The sequence below is a fragment of the Schistocerca americana genome, chromosome 1 (assembly GCF_021461395.2).
Source record: "Schistocerca americana isolate TAMUIC-IGC-003095 chromosome 1, iqSchAmer2.1, whole genome shotgun sequence".
NCBI lineage: Eukaryota > Metazoa > Arthropoda > Insecta > Orthoptera > Acrididae > Schistocerca > Schistocerca americana.
The window spans coordinates 892,877,492-892,893,726 of NC_060119.1; the positions used below are offsets into that span (position 1 = coordinate 892,877,492).

Genomic DNA, 16,235 nt, shown 5'->3' on the forward strand with positions numbered 1-16,235 from the left:
AAATACTTTAGTTATAAACTGTAAAACCAATAACTAACACTAACAACATCAAAGAAGAATTTAGTGAGTTACACCAAACGTCTTGCACCAACGGGTATAGCAACATTTTAAGAAAGGCGACCAAGTCCAACCGAAATAAAACAAGGCGAGAAGGAAAGGAAGAGAACCTTTCGCTAGTGCACTTACCGTATGTGAATGACGCCAGTGAACGGCTAAGAAGCGTCCTCCGCCGACGACGTTTCAATCCGATTTTGCGCAGCATCAGGGGTACAGTCAACAAACTAAATACTGCAGGAATATATGAACTACGGTGTGAGTGCGGATCTGCGTACATATTGAAGACAGGGAGACAAGTTAGCACACGAGAAGCAGAACGTGAACGCTATGTGCGTTTAGCGGAGCACAATACAGTAAACCGGCGATAGCGGAACAGCCTGTCTCGTTCCAGGCAGCCCATGTGCTGGCGAAAGAGTCGTGGACACGCCAGAGTAAAATTCTAGAGGCAATTGAAATTATTAAGCAGCCTGACAACATCAATAAAGGGGACGACTACAAACTTCCGGCGTCCTGGCTGCCGCCTATCCCAGTCCTATGGACCGCGAACGGTCGCGGCGCAGAAGCCTCACAGGGCAGGGACAAGACTGCCCAAACAAACAAACAAAGGACTGTGTATTTCCGCGCACACCAAGAAGAAAACGTGCCCACCAAACACCAAGCGCTGATTTGCAGACTGTGGCCAATCACTGACAAGCCTGCTAGCCCACGAGTAACTTCGTCCCTACCCTCCCCCTTTCGTCATGACTAGGCTATTACACTGAAAAGCCAAAGAAACTGGTACATTTGCCTAATATCGCGTAGGACCCCCGCGAGCACGCAGAAGTGCGCAACATGACGTGGAACGGACTCGACTAATGGCGGAAGTAGAGCCGGAGGGAACAGACGTCATGAATCTTCAGGACTGTACATCAATCCATAAGAGTACGAGGCGTTGAAGATCTCTTCTGAACAACATGTTGCAAGGCATCCTAGATATGCTCAATAACGTTCATGTCTGGGGAGATTGGTGGCCAGCTGAAGTGTTTAAACTCAGAAGCTTGTTGCTGGAGCCACTCTGTAGCAATTCTGGGCGTGTGGGGTGTCGCATTGTCCTGCTGGAATTGACCAAGTTGGTCGGAATGCAGAATGGACAAGAATGGATTCAAGTGATCAGACCGGATGCTTACGTACGTGTCTCCTGCCAGAGTCGTGTCTAGACGTATCGGGGACCCCATATCACTCCAGCTGCACACGCCCCACACCATTACAGAGCCTATGCCTGCTTGAGCAGTCCCTCGCTGACATGCAGATTCATGAGGTTGTCTCCATACCCGTACACGTCCATCCGCTCGATGCAATTCACAACCAGAGCCGTCCGACCAGGAACATGTTTGTAGTCATCAACAGTCCAATGTCGGTGGCGATGAGCCCAGGCGTAAAGCTTTGTGTCGTGCTGTTTTCAAGGTTCCGAAAGCCCATATCGATGATGTTTCGTTGAATGGTTCGCACGCTGAAATATGTTGATGGCCCAGCATTGAAATCTGCATCAATTTGCGGAAGGGTTGCACTTCTGTCACGTTGAACGATTCTCTTCAGCCCTCTTTGGTCTCGTTCTTGCAGGATCTTTTTCTGGCCGCAACGATGTTGGAGATTTGAAATTTTACCGGATTCCTGATATTCACTTGTTCTCAGCTCATTTATATCTTTATAACCCGCCATTGTAGCAGCAGTAACCGATCTAACAACTGCTGGTTGCCGTCTATAGGCGTTGCTGACCGCAGCGCCGTATTCTGCCTGTTTACATCTCTCTGTGTCCCTATACCAGTTCCTGTATATATTCAGTGTATATTCTAGGGCCAATACGTTTACACAAATATGACGTATTGACACCGATCGACTGCAATAAATAGAGCCATGTCTCCTCCACCAAAACCAGTCTTGCCCTGAGGAAGGACGTTGTAATACGGTCGAAACGTTGGTTTATAACTGAAGTTTTTTATACATTCAGGCGGTACAAGATACAGAGGGATTTCAATCACCAGTGTTAGGGATATTTTGTACTTTCTATAAGACAGTGTCTCAGGTTACCCAAAAGTTGTTCATACAGTACATCGATAACTTATTAACCGACTTAAATCCACCTGATCATGGAAATATGAAACCGCGAAACGCGAGGTAATACATTTGACTGCTTAAGGTCACGTTCACGCCTAAGCCAATATTTACGCATTTAAGATTTCTGTGTCTTATAAATGTCACCGGTGTGAAGTGATTTTGGAAACAGGTGTAAAATTTAACTAGAGTGATCTGAGAGTGATTTCGTCGTGGTTGATTCTACTCGTCCGAGTGGTGACAGAGCATCGCCGGGACTTTCGTGGGCATTGTTCGCAGTGTTCAGCGTGCAGAGCAGCGAGGCGCCTCGTGTACCGAGGGCAGCACTCGTTCGGCTGGCGTGATACCGCGGGACGCGAATTCTCCGGTGTCAGAGAGTAATATGCGGCCTTAATGAAAAGTTCCGGCGCGACCGCAGCGCACGGGCCGCGGCACGGCTCTCCGCGCAACTTGCCGGTGATTGGCTTTCTCCAGCCAACTCCCATAATATCGCCGGAGGCATCTCAGGAACGCTACTCGCCGCCGTGACAAAATGTACCCAGCGGCTCTGTCTACCAGCCGAGCGCATTCGTTGCAGAATGTATTAAAAGAAGTGTTTCGAAAATAAGACTTTTCTTTCGGACTCATTCCTGCCTCCCTAATATCCCTTTATATAGATACCCCCTGTGGGAACAACGTAAATAAGCGCACTGCGTGAAAAGCCTCCCCCAGGAAACTCGCGCTGTTCCTGTGTTCTGCCCCAAGTCTGGGCGAGGAAGACAAGTTATTGTTCAGATGTGTGTGAAATCTTATGGGACTTAACTGCTAAGGTCATCAGTCCCTATGCTTACACACTACTTAACCTAAATTATCCTAAGGACAAACACACACACCCATGCCCGAGGGAGGACTCGAACCTCCGCCGGGACCAGCCGCACAGTCCATGACTGCAGCGCCTTAGACCGCTCGGCTAATCGCGAGCGGCCAAGTTAGTGTATGTATGCCCTAACCAGCTGAAATCGATCGTTGATAATTAGAGCCTGTAGAAGTAAGAAATTACAAGGGTGAAATTTTCACTCTACAGCGGAGTGTGCGCTGATATGAAACTTCCTGGCAGATTAAAACTGTGTGGCGGACCGAGACTCGAACTCGGGACCTTTGCCTTTTGCGGGCAAGTGCTCTACCAACTGAGCTACCCAAGCACGACTCACGCCCCGTCCTCACAGCCTTACGTCTGCCAGTACCTCGTCTCCGAGCACTTGCCCGCGAAAGGCAAAGGTCCCGAGCTCGAGTCTCGGTCCGCCATACAGTTTTAATCTGCCAGGAAGTTACAATTACAAGGATGTTGACTGCTACGTTTCAGCCGTTGTTCTGAATAGTCTTAAGACATTTTCTTAGGAATAAGATCGAATTATTCATGAAGATGTATCTACATCTGCTTACATACCGCAGGCCGGAGTGGCTGAGCGGTTCTAGACGCTACAGTCTGGAACCGCCCGACCGCTACGGCCGCAGGTTCGAACCCTGCCTCGGGCATGGATGTGTGTGATGTCCTTAGGTTAGTTAGGTTTAAGTAGTTCTAAGTTCTAGGGGACTGATGACCTCAGTAGTTAAGTCCCATAGTGCTCAGAGCCATTTGAACCATTTTTTGAGCTTCATACTCCGCAAGCCAGCGTATAGTATTTGTCGATGGATAGCGCGTACTACTAATAGTCATTCTACTCACAAGTAGAGCGAGGGAACAAAGACTGTGTATAAGCTTACGAACGAGCTCCAGTTTGTCGTATCTTCAAGATCCTTACACGAAATGTATGTTGGCGGCAGTAGAATCTTTCTGCAGTCAGCTTCAAATGCTGGTTCTGGGTATTTTCTCAGTAATATTTCTTGAAAAGAGTGTCGCGTTCCCTTCAGAGATTCCCATTTGAGTTTCCGAAGCATCTCCGTAATGCTTGCTTGTTGTTCGAACCTACCGGTAACAAATCTAGCGGCTTGCTTCTGAATTGCTTCTATGTCTTCCTTTAATCCGATCTGGTGCGGATCCCAAATGCTCGTGTCCTATATGCGGTCTGCTTTACAGGTGAAACGCACTTTCATAAAATCCCCCCAGTAAACCGAAGTCGACCAAATGCCTTCCCTACTACACTGACTTTCTCATTCCATTTCATATTGCTTTTCAGTGTTACGCCTAGATATTTAATCGATGTGACTTGTGTCAAGTAGCACACTTCTAATACTGAATTAGAGTATCAGGAGTGTGTTGTTCTTACTCATCCGCATTGACATTCGTTTTTCTACATTTAGAGCTAGTTGTTATTCTGTGCAGGGAGGACTTTACTACAAGGATACAGGAAGACTGTCAGGGAAATAGGAAATCACTATACGAAGTACTGGGGAGTAAATGAAATGATTATGTAAATACCCTTGAACTGGAAACAAGTGACGCTAATTTAATACAAACGAAGACTCATTTACATAGCGTGAGGTAGAAACAACATTAAAGAGCATAAGGAATCGAAAGTCGACAGGCTTTGATGATCTCAGCTCAGACATGGTAAAGGCAGATGGAATATTAGGCTTAAATTGGATGTATAGAATTATATCAGTGATTTGGGAAGAAAACAAAATCCCATCAAACTCGAGTAAAGGAGTCATCGTCCCTCTGTTGAAAAAGAGCAGTCGACGAAAATGTGGAAATTACAGAGGCATCACGCTGCTGTCACACTTCTTGAAGTTGCTAGAAAAGATCATAGAAATCAGACTTAAAAAGACAGTAGTACTTCTGCGTGAGGAAGAACAACAGGGATTTAGGAAAGACCGAGGTACTATTGGTCTTATTTTTGCCGTAGGAATGCTGAAAGAAAAGTACTGGGAATATGGAAGTAATCTTCTGATTGTATTTGTGGACATCGAAAAAGATTATGACAGTGTTGCTCGAAACTAGACATGGAAATGTTTGAAAGGCCTAAAGGTGTCAAAGCACCTAATTGATAAAGTCAAGATGCTATACCAAAAGTGTTACAGCTGTATCCAGATAGGCAACGGACGATCAGAATGGTTTGAAACAAAGAGAGGTGGCCAACAAGGAAGTGCCCTATCATGTTTGTAATAGTACTGGACAAGATCACAAAAACCCTCAAGAAAATAGACAGCGAACAAGATACCCTGCTTTTTGCTGATGATTTGATAGTATCGGGAGAGACAGAAACTAAAGCACAAAAGAAAGTTAGTGATTGGAACAACACATCGAAAAATTTCGGAGTAAGAGTAAGTAAAGTAAAGACAGTACAAATGACCATCAGCAGGCAAGGTACAGCCTCAAATGAGTTTCTAGGAGTCAAAGTACAATCTATTTCTATTTCAAGTAGCTAGGAAGCATCATCTCGAAAGGCAACACCATTAAGAAAGCAAGAAGTACTCAGCAGCACACAGAAAACATCCAGTTCTACACTCAAGTCAGAAATCTTCTCTGGGACGGTAAAATACCACAAAAGTCAAAAGCGACCATGTACCGCACCCATTCCGTACCAGTCCATACATATGGTTTAGAAACATGTACCCTACTAATCAAAGACCTCAGCAGAATTCAGGCGTCAGAAATGAGATTCAGTAGAACTATGAATCAGACAACTGGAAATGACAAAATCAGAAATGAAATGAATAGAAAAGTAGCTGGTATTTAGGTTCCTGTTACTAGTGTCATAAGGAAACGCATGCGTCAGTAGTATGGGCATATAGAGAGAATGAACAGCGAAAGACCTGCCAAAAAACATTTCATCCTGAGCCTCGTACGAAAAAGACCACAGGGAAGACGAAGATAACGCTGGATAGAGACTGTAAGATCAGATGTGGAGAAGAAAGGACACAAATGGAAAGTTGTCCTGGAACGGGAAATGATGAAGAGCGAAGGAGATAGCGAGCGCTTGTAGAAACTGGAGTAGGAAAACGATGATGCTGATGTCATTCATCGCACGTAGTAGAAATTTTGTGTGAGTCGTATACTCCTAGAGTCACACAATGACGAGACCTCTTCCCATGCACTACAGTATCAACAGCAAACACCCGCGGACTGCTGCTTACCCTGTCCGCCACATCACTTACGTATATATCAGCGGTCCTATCACACTTCACAGGGGCCCTCTGACGATGCGTAGAAGAAAGGACAATCAGTTGGTCACCGAAAATGTTGTAAACATTCTGATTATGTTTACACTAATACGAAGGATTATGCCACGTCGCGGTACGAAGCACATCCCAATAACATTACAGAACCACTGTGTGTCAAACGCCTCCGTGGACCGTCGGAGCGCTCCATTCGTTGCATAATTTGAAGGCAATGTCACGACTCGTTGGGCTATACTACAGGCCTTCACTCAGCTGTCATCCTGTTCTTTTGTCGATTGGCCCGTGTAAGACGTGCAGCTCTGTTTGCTGCTGTTGGCAGTGGCCTTCTGCGAAGACCCGACTCCACAAATCTACCTGCATGATGTTCCCTTCGTAGAACTCTCTACGAAACAGATTGAAATGTTCCTGCATGCACCATCAGCAGCAGTTACTGCCGGGTTTGAAACTGATTGCTATTCATAAAATGTGACACTCGTCTCAGGTCACTGTCTGTTAGGATAGAATCATTTTACGACCACTGTTCTTGGACCGTGTGAAGTGGCTGCCAATAGTACACCATTTCTTGTAAACACTTTGGACAGTCCACGTTATTACACCAACGAATCGGTGTTCTCATGGGCACATCCAAACAAGATAGCACTTTTTACTATTTAGACACGTGCCCACGTCGACACCCCTTCCTGTGCTGGTTCCATACAACCGACTGGCACATACGAGTGTGGTTTGTCAAGTCTGGTAAAAAAAAGCGAGAAATGTTTGTTTGGTAAACAACTCAAACTCGACTAGTTTCTTTTGAGGAACATACACTTGTTCCAGCGGTCATCGTCCCTCAATTCAAAAGGAGCAGTTGAAGAAAATGTGGAAATTACAGAGGCATCACGCTACACGCTGCTGTCACACACCTTGAAGTTGCTAGAAAAGATCATAGAAATGAGACTTAGAAATATAGTAGAACTTCTGCGTGAGGAAGAACAACAGCCACTTAAGAAAGACCGAGGTACTATGGGTCCGACGGTTTTATCCCGTCGGAAAGATAGGTTCTATCAGACTCAGCAAAATACTCTCTGACAGCAACTATCACTTCCTCATTTGATGAAAATTTCTTCCCAGCGAGCCAAAGTTTAAGGTTATGGACGAGGAAAAAGTCACAAGGGACTAACTCAGGTGAATAGGGTGGCTGAGTAACCAATTCAAAGCTCAGTACTTACACTTTCTCCATTGTTATCGCTGATGTGTGGGATGGTGTATTACACAGGTGAAAGAGCACTTTTTTCGTGCCAACCTTAGTCTTTTTTTCAGTAAACGCAGGTTTCAGACGATCCTACAATGAAGCATAATAGTGCCTAGTTATGGCTATGCCTTTCTCTAAGTTATCTATGAGGCTTATTCCTTGGGAATCCAAAAAACCGTGCCCATGACCGTAACAGATGACAAAATGGCTTTTGCACTGTTCGATAGACTTTCACCAGCCTTTGTCCATTGTTTTGACTACTGTTTTGGCTGTGGTGTGTAATGATGGATCCAGGTTTCATCAACAATCACAAATCAGCGCAAAAAGTCTTGCTGATTGCTATCAAATATCGCCAGACATTGTGTTGAAATGTTGTGCCGGATGCGCTTTTGTGGTAGAGTGTGAGCAACAGCAGCACCCATGTCGCGCACAGCCTCTTCATGGCCAATTCTCCGTAGAGGTTATTACGCATTCACTCATTTGAAACGCCTCCAGTCTCGGCAATCTCACAAATTTTTATTCAACGGTCTTGCATTACCATATCATGGATTAATCAATGGTTTCCTTTGTGATGAGTTTAACTGACCGGCCGGGGCGCGCTTCGCTTCAGCGCTTTTCCGACCACGGTTAAAGTCATTAATCCAAAAGTAAATGGTCGTCAGTGATACTGCGGAGTCCACGTGAACTTCAAATGAAGCACTTCGTCTTCAGGCCACAAGTGGCCCATCGGGACCATTCGACCGCCGTGTCATCCTCAGCTGAGGTTGCGGATAGGAGGGGCGTGTGGTCAGCACACCGCTCTCCCGGTCGTTATTATGGTTTTCTTTGACCGGAGCCGCTACTATTCGGTCGAGTAGCTCCTCAGTTGGCATCACAAAGCTGAGTGCACCCCGAAAAATGGCAACAGCTCATGGCGACCCGGATGGTCACCGATCCAAGTGCCGGCCACGCCCGACAGCGCTTAACTTCGGTGATCTGACGGGAACCAGTGTATCCACTGTGGCAAGGCCGTTGCCTGACTTCAAATGAAAATGTATAATAACAGCATAAAAACCGGTTTTCTTCATTTTCAATCGCAGTCAACACTTTGACAAATTCAGACAGCTGTCAACAAAGAACTGTACGTTGTTGAGTTTCTTTATACAATCCTTGAAATTAGTAAGCTTACCATTTATGAACGTGCAACAAAGATGTTTCATCCTTTCGTGGAAATACACCAGACTTACCAAACCACCCACGTACACTTCCTGCCATGTCTTCGAGCCAGCGGCGGAGGGTCACATGGCTTGTTGGTACCAGTTTTACGCCGCCTACAGCGATCATTGAGCTCTCTTTAGGGGGTGACTAACTTTCGTGCGGTGAGATTGGGTCTTATTGTGTTCCATTGGTACCTCAGTCGCACAAAAAATGAACCTGACAAATTTACATTAAAAAAGTCCAGAACACTGGTTGATAAAGATGCCGTTGAATTTCGTAGGGTGTGTTACCAGCAAATGAACCAGAGTACAAACACGGAAGCCACGGTCGCGTGTACAGAGAGTGTGACCTGCGGGAGCGTGGTGGTCCGCGCCGGGCTCGGCTGGGAGTCGGCGATGTAGAGCGCGGCGCGGCTGGATTATTCCGGGCCGGCTTAAGAAAGGCCGCGTTTAGCGTGCGGCCTGTTGCTTGAATAATTCGCGCCGCCGCTCAGCATCGACCGTTGTACGGGCGCGTCGGGACCTTGCCATGCTGTGCTGTCTGCTCACAGGGAATAGCGAATCTGAAAGCCGCCTCGCCGATGCTGCCAAAGTAGCCGCGGCTGCAAATATCCGATCTGCATGCGGCCCCCACTTAAAACGCTTCCTCGCGTTACTCGCTCGCTCATACGGCTGATTACATTGATCGCGGTACAGTTTCGCTTCTGGTTTCTGATCAGAACAATTTGCAAACTTTACCACAGGTCATTTTCGGCGTAGTTTCCGTCAAATACATTCATAATCGAAAAAAAGAAATGCAGCATAATTCAGTGGCTATCAGAATAATGTTAAATTAGTACCGTGTATCATTGATAAAGATACAGCAAACGTTTAGGACACCCTTTCAATGCGACCGCACCACCCAAAAATTATGCCGCTTCAGAGCTACCCGAACGTTGCAAATGCTGTATTTAATTATCCGCATACTGGAAATGAATGACATTTTTACACTGATGATTATTTCTCGGGAAATCAGCTGATTAATATTCGTTTGAGAGCTGAGTTTTGACAAATTGCCTACTTGTCGCCTTCAGCAGGAGTTATAAGTCACAGAATGCTCATTTGAAAAAACTCAAGAGATTTACGGTAGTGTAGCTAAGTACGTAACGCAGTTGAGCGAAAAACTCGAAACAGACGCGAGGAATTCCTGCACTGCTACAATAAAGCGCACTACCTGTCCTGAAAAGTGCCGATGACGAGAAGGGGAGGGGAGGGGAGGGAGGTAACGAAATGAAACTTGACTGGTTGAGAGTATATGTGATCTTATTTCAGTCATTGCAGAATCGAGTCAATTTTACAAATAATTTGGAACCGCGGGACCGCTACGGTCGCAAGTTCGAATTATGCCTCGGGCATGGATGTGTGTGATGTCCTTAGGTTAGTTAGGTTTAAGTAGTTCTAGGGGACTGATGACCTCAGAAGTTAAGTCCCATAGTGCTCAGAGCCATTACTCTGCAGTTGAAGTAAATACTGTTTTAATGTTGTTCAGTACACTGTCCACAGTCATCAGTGAAATATCTGCACTTACACCGCAGACAACCTGTATATATATTTATCAGCAGGGAAGTTAAATTAGATTCGAAGGACTCTGTTATCACTCCACGTCTCGGATCAAGGAAGAGACACCTCTTACCATAAGCCGACACCCAGTAGACTGAAAATTGGAGCAACAAAGTGAAATAGTGTTACGCCGAGGACGACAGATTTGACTGTGGAGAGATCCAGATCCAGGCATATCCTCGCGGCACGAATCTAGACAAAACTGCAAGCAGCAAGAGATGATTTTATTGAAGGAAAGAAAGCTGCACAGTGTTAAAAAACTAAAAATTACCGTACACTCGACTTGGAATCTGCAGTTTCTTTTGAATCAGTTGATATTATTCATTAATCTCATTAGGACAAATAAATAAGTGGATGATAGTGACACTTGAACAGCCAACAGGATGTAAAGTAACGTACTAGCAGATTGTTTTAATCCCCTATTGTGGGCTAAGAATATTTTGTGTGTATCCTAGAGTTGTTTGAAAATATGAAACCGTAGGACATAGGTTTCCTATCTGTCATTGTCAGGGACGGCGGAAATTACTCTTGCAGCGAAGGAAGCAACACAAGCTCGGGAAAGTGCCCTTTCGGCCCTCCGTAGACTGCATATCATCCTTCTTGAAAACGAACAATTAAAAAGTCTCATTGCAAAAATTATTTGATGACTTTCTCGTATAGCGCAGGGCTTTGCGAGACAGGGAGGTGAGTAAAAATGCAGCTCGAATCGGCGCGGCGGATTAACCGACCGCGGGGCTTCCGGGCAAGTACTTAAATAAAATAAAATTTGCCAAATCTTGAAAAACTGGATCTCTTACTGGACGGGATAAACGCTATATAAAGGAAAGGAGAAAGGTGTCACTGATTATTTGATCATACCGCGACAGTAAAAAATGTTTTGTTGCTAGAACATAAACTGTAAACTGTGCTTCGTTGAAATTTAGCCACAAACTCCGTTGAAATTTAGCCACAAACTCTTCTCAGTAGACTAAGAGACGATATGCCCCACTACCCTACTTGCTAAATCACTTACGTAACAAATCTGTCACAGTTAGATTTCTCCAGTAGAAAAGTTATTGATGTCATGTGTGTTGTGAAATCATTGATAAATATTAGAAAAAGCAGTGGACTGAGTGTGACACACCAGAAAAAGCAGTGGACTGAGTGTGACACATCCCCACTTCACAATACCCCTATCATATTAACAGTGACCTTGCCTTTTGAACTGCGAAGCCCAGTTGCGAGACGTTATACTGTATCAGATTATTTGTTCAGGTTTCTTGGCGCCAAAGGATTGTGGGAGAACCTGTACACCAAAGTTGTTTTAGAGGCGTGTTTCGCGTGCACTAAACATTAACACAGGCGAAAGCTACAGTTAGTGCCAGGAATTTCCTGGACTAACCGCACACTAAGCTCTTGATCTTCGGATTTGCCTTCGTAATCACCATGAAGTACTTCAACTATTATGTACATGTAAATAATGTTCGTCAGGATGGCTCGTTGGGGGGGGGGGGGGGGGGGAGTCTTCTAGAGTCTGAACTTCACAACATAGCAGACACACAAAAAATACGAGTGTGAGTCAAATGAAAACCTTAAATTTGTAATAACAAATCGAAATTTCGCGTCATTATCCTGTAAGTTGGTAAGCGTGCTACGAACAGCGTGCAGAATGGCCTTTAAGTGGCAGCATAGTGCAGATGCACACATACCGTTGCAGTATCACTATAAAGATGGCTGCCCCACTTGCGACTTGCACCACGGAAGAACAGCGTTCTGTTATTCGGTTTTTGCGTAGTGAAGGTGTGAAACATATTGAAATTCATCGACGCATGAAGGCTCAGTACGATGATGCATGTTTGTCACGGCAGCAAGTCTACGAATGGAGTAGGAAGTTCGCAAATGGTGTGACTTCAGTAGAAGATGCTCCTCGTCCAGGTCAGGCACAACGAGTTGTGGCTCCACAGAACATTGAAGCAGTTGAAGCCATAGCGAAGGCCGGCCGGGGTGGCCAAGCGGTTAAAGGCGCTACAGTCTGGAACCGCGTGACCGCTACGGTCGCAGGTTCGAATCCTGCCTCGGTCATGGATGTGTGTGATGTCCTTAGGTTAGTTAGGTTTAAGTAGTTCTAAGTTCTAGGGGACTGATGACCTTAGAAGTTAAGTCCCATAGTGCTCAGAGCCATTTGAACCATTTTTGAATCATAGTGAAGGAAAACCGGCGAGTGACACTGAATGACATTGCAGCATGTTTACAGATTAGTCATGGGTCAGGACACAACATTGTGCATGATGTTCTCCAGTTTCACAAAGTGTCTGCAAGATGGGTGCCACGGCAGCTGACTACTGAAATGAGAGAACGACGTGTCGATGCTTGTGAAGAACGTCTTCGGCGCTTTGAACGAGAAGGTGATGGCTTCCTTGCAAGAATCGTTACTGGGGACGAAACCTGGGTTCACTTCAACCAACCGGAAACGAAGATACCGAGCAAAGAATGGCGCCATTCCTCATTACCAAAACCAAAGAAGTTTCGAACAGAACCATCAGCAGGGAAGGTTAGCTGACTCTCTTTTGGGACGAGAAAGGCGTCATTTTGCAGCATTACATGCCTAGAGGGACCACTGTCACCAGTACATCATATACAGATCTCCTAAACAGTCATCTGTGGCCTGCAATCAAATCAAAGCGACGTGGATTGCTGACAACAGGTGTCCTTTTGCAACATGACAATGCAAAGCTCCACACTGCCCGTACAACAGTTGCAACAATCACAGACCTGCATTTTGAGTGTCTTCCTCATCCACCATACTCACCAGACCTTGCCCCAAGTGACTTCCATACCACTCAAAGACGCAATGGGAGGAAAGAAGTTCCGTTCTGACGAAGAGGTACGCCACGCGGTACATGAGTGGTTGCGCGGACTACCAAAATAATTTTTTTCTAAAGGAATTTATGCGCTCTGTAAGCGCTGGAGGACTTGCATTGAGCGTGGGGGAGATTATTTTGAAAAGTGATACAGCTTTGTACCATTTCTACACAATAAATAATATTTAAAAAAAATGCTTAAGGTTTTCATTTGACTCACCATCGTATAAATATTATGTTACAATACTGTGAAACAGCACGCATTTACGCATTTGTATCATTATGTATTGATACGTCAGAACAGGAGGTGTACGATAGCCGTATTGACAGACTGTAGCTCCCACTACTCGGATTGTTCAATCGATTAGGCACTTCCGGTCGCTAGAGGCAGTAATGGTGATCCAGTCCAGGCACGCCAGAGCCTACCACCAATGTGTGCGGCAGCGAACCGCTGCTGTCGAATAAATGATTACGTTCAGATCAGTTTGAAAGGCGCTACCGTCTGTTGTACCGTAGATTAGCAGTCTGCCGAGCGCATCTCCCTTCTTTAGAGTGGTCACGGCAGCAATGGAATCGTGTTCAGCCCGTTCGGGCGAATGATTCGCCAGTAACAGGCCATCACTCGCTTGGGGGGCCGTCGTGGCGCTGGAGAGTGAGGGCTGATAAAGCATTCGCGATCGGCGCGGCGCTGGCGCGGCCCGCCGCTGAATAATGCAGGCCGGTCGCGGGCGGAGAGGAGGTCGCGGCGCCGCCACGCGCCCACACAGAGTGCGAGCGAGGCCTCGAACCAGCGCTGCCTCGTTCATCTCTAATATTGCTATCATTACCACCACCAGCAATGCTACGACTACTAGCTGTTCATCGTTCCGGCAAAGCCTTTCTGTACGCCGTCCTCATTGTTGGTTTTAATTTTTTGTCTGTAGCAAAATTTTTGAGTAGAGGGAAGTAGAGCTATAGAACTCCAGAGGAGAACTCTTGTGGGCGCTAAATTTAATGGTTCTCTCCTTCACCCCATTTTCAATTAACATCTTAGTAAAGTCGTTGTTATTTCAGTAATGTAGAGAAAAAAATGACTCTGAGCACTATGGGACTTATCATCTATGGTCATCAGTCCCCTAGAACTTAGAACTACTTAAACCTAACTAACCTAAGGACAGCACACAACACCCAGCCATCACGAGGCAGAGAAAATCCCTGACCCCGCCGGGAATCGAACCCGGGAACCCGGGCGTGGGAAGCGAGAACGCTACCGCACGACCACGAGATGCGGGCTAGTAATGTAGAGAATGCCAAAGAGGGGTAGATCGGGTAACTACAGAAGAGGTACTACATCAAATTGGGATGAAAAGAGCTGTATGGCACGACGCGACAAAAGGGAGCCATAGCTGCGTAGGACACATCCTGCGGTGTCACATAATTATTGATTTGGTAGTGGAGCGAAGTGTGGGGAGTAAAATGTGTAGAAGGAGTCGGATTGACTACAGTCAGCAGGTTCATGCGGATGTAGTTACGCAGATTGTTCAAATGGTTCAAATGGCTCTGAGCACTATAGGACTTAACATCTGAGGTCATCAGTACCCTAGAACTTAGAACTACTTAAACCTAACTAACCTAAGGACATCACACACATCCATGCCCGAGGCAGGATTCGAACCTGCGACCCTAGCAGTCGCGCAGCTCTAAACTGAAGCGCCTAGAACCGTTCGGCCACAGCGGCCGGCTTAGTTACACAGAGACGAAGATATTTCTTCAGTATAGATAAGACTGGTTTAACACCAATCTTCGGGGTTAAGACTACAACAACAATAGAAGACTTTTCTTATTTTTGCTGCTACAATTACTTAAACAAGCTTTCAGCTCTCACGAAACATCATATACAGGGTGTTCATTTTAACTGATGACTTTGAGTACTCGAAAACAACATACTGGATCAAAAAAAGTTATAATTCCAATTTATTTGTCTGGATGGGAGGCATCCAACGATACCACACTCCACTCCCCACGCCACCCCACCCCGTGCGTGGGTGGAGGGGGCCAACTTTGAAATCTGAAAGGGAATCCCCGTTTTTTATTGCAGTTTACCATTCTACGGCAGAATCTACATACGTGTTGTCTGAACCATTTCCTTCGTTTCACGACAGATGGCACTGTAATCGGAGGAAGAGAAATGAGTACCCAATCGTAATGTACGACATGCAACTTAATGGCCTTCGAATATCCAGTGGCACGTGGTACCACACCTCCACGGCGTGAGGGTAGGACAGGCCTGTACATCATGACTTCTCATCGGAAACCTCATTGGAAACGTTGTATTCCTCCGGCATATCGAACAGGGGACTACTCCACGTGCCACCTTGGTCGAGCAGCCAACTACGACGTATTGTTACACAGCGTTCACTGCGACTAGAGCTCACGTATCGTGCAGACGTAGAACAGGTAGGGACTCTAAACATTACAATATTTGCGCGATGTTTATTCCGTGTACACCTACCTATCATTTGGAGAACAGACGTGCAAGTGGACTTTGGGTATTACAGGAGCAGAAGAAAAAACTGACATGATCCTCATTTACGGAGAACGTAGGAGAAATATTGAGGTCGCTGTTGCCTTGTAAGCCGAGCGTTGTCCAGAGAAAGCTCGCTCTCGTTCGTACTTTTACAAGGTTGTAAACGCCTTTACGTCTGATGACAGCGTACAGACCGGCGAAAGGAAACGAAGCAAATGTGTTACAGGAGAAACTAATGAAATAGCTGTACTAGCGGCAGTGCAGCACAACTCACAGATAAGTGGACGGCAATTATACTGCGATTGCAGTATGTCCGAACCTAGTATTGTCACAGTACTGCATCGTCATAAATACCATCCATGACACGTGTTACTGCATCCAGAACTTCATGGCGCCGAGTTCCATGATCAGTAGTATTTTGTGAATGGGAAGTCAAAAAATGCAAACAATCCCTACGTCCTTTGCCGAGGTAATATTTTCCGATGTCTACGTTCACAAACCATAATAGCGTTAACCTGTATAACATGCATTGCTGGAATGTTGACTGTCCACACTGGTTACGCCAAGTTGATCATTAACGCCCTTGGTCGGTTAGCATATAGTGTAGCATCATG

General features: G+C 45.7%; 1 protein-coding gene and 1 pseudogene across 1 annotated transcript in view; one reads left to right on the top strand and one right to left on the bottom strand.

Moving 5' to 3' along the window:
* LOC124614550 (protein sidekick) overlaps positions 1-16,235 on the top strand; it is a 629,897-nt gene that overhangs the window by 380,065 nt on the left and 233,597 nt on the right. The gene's annotated exons all lie outside the window — the stretch shown is intronic.
* LOC124552445 lies at positions 8,379-8,496 on the bottom strand (annotated as a pseudogene).